Source organism: Hordeum vulgare, chromosome 7H (genome assembly GCF_904849725.1).
Source record: "Hordeum vulgare subsp. vulgare chromosome 7H, MorexV3_pseudomolecules_assembly, whole genome shotgun sequence".
NCBI lineage: Eukaryota > Viridiplantae > Streptophyta > Magnoliopsida > Poales > Poaceae > Hordeum > Hordeum vulgare.
Window position 1 is genome coordinate 230,916,796 of NC_058524.1, and position 6,442 is coordinate 230,923,237.

Sequence of the window (6,442 nt, forward strand, 5' to 3'; positions counted from 1 at the left end):
TAATCCTACCAAAAGCCTCAAGTGAGGAATATGAGGGACATGAGGACTCTCACAGTTGAGGGACCCGACCGTTACCGCAATTCACGCCACATCATTGGTCTTATCCACACCAACGGTCGTATTATTTAAGGGCATTAATGTCAAATCATGTCGGGATGCTCCCAGGCTATAAATAGCCGACCCCACAACCATTTTCCGGTTGGCTGCTCTGTTAGAAACTGACACTTGTCATAAGAGCAACCCAAATTCCTGAGAGTCTTTGAGAGTAATTCATCAGTGAGGAAATACCCAAAACACCAAACCACAAACCAAAACCAAGTGATTGAGCATCACTGAAGAAGTTGTTCCTGGGTGGGACTGAAGCCTTTTACCTTTGAGGACTGTGCATCCTCCATACGGTTAGGCGTCATGATCTAGAGCAATCCAGCAGTCAATTGTGGATCGCTAGGTGACCAAGTTTGTGAGGGTTTGGAAGTCTGCCCTGAAGACTTACCACGAGTGTTGGGCGAGGACTGTGCGTTCTTAGCCCAGGGAGAATACGGCAGGGACTGTGTGTCCCGGGACTGTGTGTCCCGGGACTGTGTGTCTTTTGGTTTCAATACCAAGCCGTTCCAAACCAGATGTACAACTGTCACAGCAGTTGGAACTGGGTCATCAACCAATGTCTTCACTGTGAAACGGGTTCTATTTCTTCAACTCATGCAATTCCTCATATTTTATGTTGAAGATTTTCATTGTCACTGTTTGAAGAATTAGCTAAAGACTTTCTCTGAAATTCCTCAACCCCAAATTCTTCACGCGAGTTATTCTTCACCTGTTTTCTTTGTGCGTGCATACTGCGCAAACTGAGTTTCATAGTCGTCACCTTGAAAACTGTTGTATTGAAACTTTCCACTCCTCATCCTTTGCTTTTTCCGCTGCAAGTTAGTCATCTGTGAGGAATTTCCTCAGTGATGGGATTCTAAAAATCTCCTATTCATCCCCCTCTAGTCGATATAACACACTTTCAATTGGTATCAGAGCAAGGTACTCCCTTGTTCTGTGTGATTTTGGTTTAACCACGTGAAGTCTTAGTTATGTCAAATGCAGGCATGATCAAGGTTACTGCAGGATGTCCTACTTTCGAAGGAAAGGACTTTCCCTTCTGGAAGACCAAGATGCAGATCCATCTACAAGCTATTGACAATGATCTCTGGTTAATTAAGGAACATGGTGTCCCTATCGTCACTGCTACTGTCTCTGCCGCTGATGTGAAGAAATTCAAGCAACTTGATTCTCAAGCAAATAATATCATCTGTGGCCATCTGAGCAAAGGTCAATATGGCAGAGTGAGTGCTTCGAGCTCAGCAAAAATTATCTGGGAAAGGCTGTCCAAAGTTAATGAAGGAGTATCAACCCAGCGTGATTCACGTGTTGATGTTCTGTGCAATCATTTCAATCCCTTCAAGAGGCTTGACAATGACAGCTGCCAAGATACCTTTGATCGCCTCACTAACATATCAAATGAACTGCAAGCATTGGGAGCTCGAGACATTACTGAGCATGAAGTTGTGAAGAAACTGCTAAGATCTTTGGATTCTTCATTTGATACTTTAGCTCTGATGATCCAAGAAAGACCAGACTACAAAATGCTTGATCCTGCTGATATACTTGAAAGACTCAATACTCAAGAATTCCAACAAGAAGAAAAGAGAGATCTATATGGACCAAGCTATTCTCGACCTCGTGCACTGAAAGCCAAAGTAATTTCCTCATCTGAAGAAGAAGACACAGATAGTAGCATTGGTGATCCTGAAGAATTTGGACAGGAGCTTGCAATGCTCGTGAGGAAATTCCAGAAGTTTACGAGACGTGGCCAGTTTGGTAAATCTTCAGGACGAGATATGAGGAAATCAGAATCTTCATCTGAGGACTACAAGAAAAGAACCTGCCACAAATGCAAGAAATCATGTCACTACATTGCCGATTGTCCTCGTTGGGGAAGGAATCAAAGAAGAAGAAATACAAAGATGAAAGTTCTGATGACTCGAAGAAAAATAAGAAATCTTCAAAATCCTCATCCTCAAAGTCCTCATCGCACAAGAAGACTAGTTTCACAAAGGCTCGAGCACTTATCGGCAAGGAAATGGATTCTGAGGCAGAATCCGAGGAATGTGATGAAGAGGAGGGTTCTGATGAAGACTCAGAATCTGGATAGGCTAGCCTTGCACTTGCAACCACATTCGTCAGCAAGTCAATCTTCAACCTTGAAGAAAATGATAACACCATCCACACTGATGACTATGCTGATGACTTCGCTCCAACCTATTGCTTCATGGCAAAAAGTTCAAAGGTACCGAATGATGCTTCCTCTTCTGATTCAAGTGACTGTGAACCTTATGATTATAAAAGACCCAGTTACAGTAAACTTGCTATCATTGCTACTAAACAACAAACTGCCCTAGAAAAGCTTCAGAAACTCCTAGACAGAAGCGATGATCTGTTGAATGATGAAATGAATCTTACCCAAATCCTCACTGAAGATATGAAAAGTCTTCAGTCCAGATTTGATCATCTTCAAGATCGTCATGTTACACTCCTCGTTGATCATGAGAAACCTTCCTATGAATTTCTTCAAAGGAAACTTGATCTTGAGAAGCTGAGGATTTCTCATGATGATCTTTGTATGGAAAATGATTCATTACTATCTCAACAGATCAGTGCTGCCCAGGCTGAATTCATTCCTCCATGTCTTAAATGCATCGAACGTGAATCTGCTAATTCTTCACCAGAATCATCAAATGCTTCTATTGCTGCAAATTCTTCAACTGCTCCTGTAGTGTCAAATTCCTCACTTGAGGAAACCACAAATCTCACTGATGAAAATGCAGGGCTGAAGGAATTGTATGTGACACGCATATACAAAAGTCTCAAATGACACCAAACCCTTTGTGATGTGCTCAAAAAGAAGATCTTGAACAGGAACCCGAGGAAAGAAGGAATTGCCTTTGAGAGGAATCTGAATGCTGATGGATCATACTGGATACCTAAGCAGTATCCCAAAACCTCATGGGTTGCTGCTAAAGGGCCTCCTTTTGACCCATCCAATCTAACAGGCTTTGCATGTGAATTATCCTATTCCTCAGATGAGTCTTTTGACTCCAACTATAAAATGTTCAAAAATCAATCTGGTGAAGTATTTTCTCGATATGTTGGAACTAACTGCAGGAATGGGCCTCCCCTGAGGAAAATCTGGGTTCCCAAAAGTTGCCTTGAAAATCTTCAGGTGAATGTCCTCATGACACCACCTATGAAGAATTTGAACCCCACATCAAATTCCTCGGGAGGACCAAAGTCTTCAAGAGGATCAAAATCCTCAACTGGTCAAAACTATGCACATACCCGTGCTAATGCTTCTAACACGCACAGAAATTACAAGGAACATGAATATGAGTGTTATTCTTCAAATCATTATGTTCATAAATCCTCAAAGAAATTCTTTGCATATTCATTTGAATACTTTAACCCCCCGACTGTTAAGTGAAGTGCATTAGCTTCAATGCCCCCTTTCTCATATGGTGCTCGCAGGATGACGAATGCTTTACCACCCCTTCAGATGTGGGTGGTGAAGAAACTGAACTAATCACTTCTGCAGGTCAGGCCTCCAGATGAAAATCATCATCTGAAGAATTTGCTGGAGACCTGAGGAACATGCTTGATGGGACGCAAGCTATCATTGATGAAATGAAAAATATTTCACATGTCTTCATAATTACTGTTTATGATATAATTCCTATCTAATGAAATTGATATCATATTCTTCAATTGTGAAGCATATGAGGTGGTAAGTTGTACTAATTCATCTGTAGGATGACAACCTCAAGAGCACTGAGTGGGTTCTTGATAGTGGCTGCACAAATCACATGACTAGTGACAAAAGCTTGCTGATGAATATGCCACTAACTCCATCACCCATGAAGCAAATCACTTATGCTGACAAAGGTAAAAGCAAGGTATTGGGACTTGGCAAAGTGGGTATTTCCAAGGACAGGCACATGGACAAAGTGATGGTTGTTGAATCCCTTGGGTTTATACTCATGTGAGTCTCAATGATTTGTGATCTTTATATGATTGTTATCTTTGGAAGATATAGATGTGTTGTCATCATGGAATCTGACAGATCCAAGTTCTTCGAAGGTGTTAGAAGAGGGGATTTGTACATTGTTGATTTCTCTACAGGTCCTCAACCAGCCACTTTCTTACTAGTGAAAACCTCAGAAGGGTGGCTGTGGCATGGAAGACTTGGTCATGCAGGCATGAGGAATTTGCACACGCTCGCAAAGAAGAAGCATGTCATCGGCATCGAATCAGTCAAATGCCTCAGGGACCACCTCTGCGGTGCTTCTGAGTCTGGGAAAATGACCAGATCCAAGCACCCCTCGAAGACAATCATGACCACTACTCGTCCATTTGAATTGCTTCACATGGATCTATTTGGACCTACTCATTATGCCACTCTAACAAATGCAGCATCTTTATATGGCTTTGTCATAGTTGATCATTATTCCAGATACACTTGGGTGCATATCATTTTGTATAAAACTAAAGTGGAGGAAGTCTTCAAACGATTTTCCTCAAGGGCCTCGACGAACTTGGCGTCAAGATCAAACACATCAGGAGTGATAATGGAACAGAATTCAAACACACTAGTCTTGATAATTATCTTGATGAACTTTGTATTACTCATGAATTGTTTGCTCCTTATACTCCTCAACAGAATGGTGTCGCCGAAAGAAAGAACAGGACTCTGGTTGAGATGGCATGAACCATGCTTGAAGAATATCACACTCCTCATCGCTTCTGGCCTGAAGCAATCAACACTGCCTGCCATATCATCAACAGGGTATATCTTCAGAAATTCCTCAAGAAATCCTCATATGAACTCCTCACTGACAAAAACCCAATGAAGTTATTTCAAAGTCTTCGGTGCAAAATGCTGGATTAGAGATCCTCACTATAGCTCAAAGTTTGCACCTAAGGCACATGAGGGTTTTATGTTCGGTTATGGAAAGGGCTCGCACACCTACAGAGTCTTCAACACCTATCACAACAAGGTTGTTCAAACTGTAGATGTGCGGTTCGATGAAACTAGTGGCTCGCAAAGAGAGAAATTGCCTCCTGATCCAGATAGGTTGTCTCCTGAGGAAGCAATAAAGCTCAAATCAATTGAAGACATTGTTCCCACTGAGGAAATTGATGAAGAAATCATTCTCAACACTGATGAAAATCAAGAAGATGCTCCTGAGGAAATTGCACCAGAACCATTCCTCAGCCCAAACGAAATCCTCAACCAGCTCATCCGACGATTACAAATGAAGTAGAACTTGACAAAATCCTCGATGACATCAACGTGCCAGGTCCTCTCACTCGCTCAAAAGCTTCACACTTAGTTAACTTTTGTGGGCATTTTTCCTTTGTGTCTATCGCAGAACCTTCAAAAGTTGTTGAGGCTTTCATGGAACCGGAGTGGATCCAAGCCATGCAAGACGAACTTCTTCAATTCAAGCTGAATAACGTATGGGAGCTCGTCAAACGACCAGATCCTCACAAGCACAATATCATCGGCACCAAGTGGATTTTCCAAAACAAGCAAGATGAGGATGGTCAAGTGGTGAGGAATAAGGCATGACTTGTAGCCCAAGGCTACACACAGGTTGAAGGAATTGATTTTGATGAAACTTTTGCACCTGTTGCTAGACTTGAAGCTATTTGAACACTACTTGCTTATGCTAATCATCATAATATTACCTTATATCAAATGTGTGTGAAAAGTGCATTCCTCAATGGTAAGCTTGAGGAAGAAGTATATGTTGCTCAGCCCCCAGGTTTTGAGGATCCAAAGAATCCACACAAAGTCTTCAGACTCAAAAAGGCGCTATATGGTCTCAAGCAAGCCCCTCGGGCATGGTACGATACATTGAAGGAATTCCTCATGAGGAAAGGCTTCAAACCTGGTTCACTCGATCCAACTCTTTTCAATAAATCCTATGATAATGAACTATTTGTGTGCCAGATATATGTCGATGACATCATCTTTGGTTGTACTGACAAACTATACAGTGATGAATTTGCTTACATGATGAGTGAAGAATATCATATGGCTATGATGGGGGAGCTGAAATTCTTCATAGGTCTTCAAATTCGTCAACAAAGCAATGGGATCTTCATTTCACAGGAGAAATACCTCAAGGATGTTCTGAGGAAATTCGACATGCACGAAAGCAAAGGTACCAAGACTCCAATGCCTACCAACGGCCATCTCTGCACCGACGAAAATGCTAAAGAATTCGATCAGCAGGTATATCGCTCCATGATTGGCTCTTTAATGTATTTGTGTGCATCTAGGCCATATCTAATGCTTAGTGTTTGCATGTGTGCACGTTTTCAAGCAAAACTGAAGGAA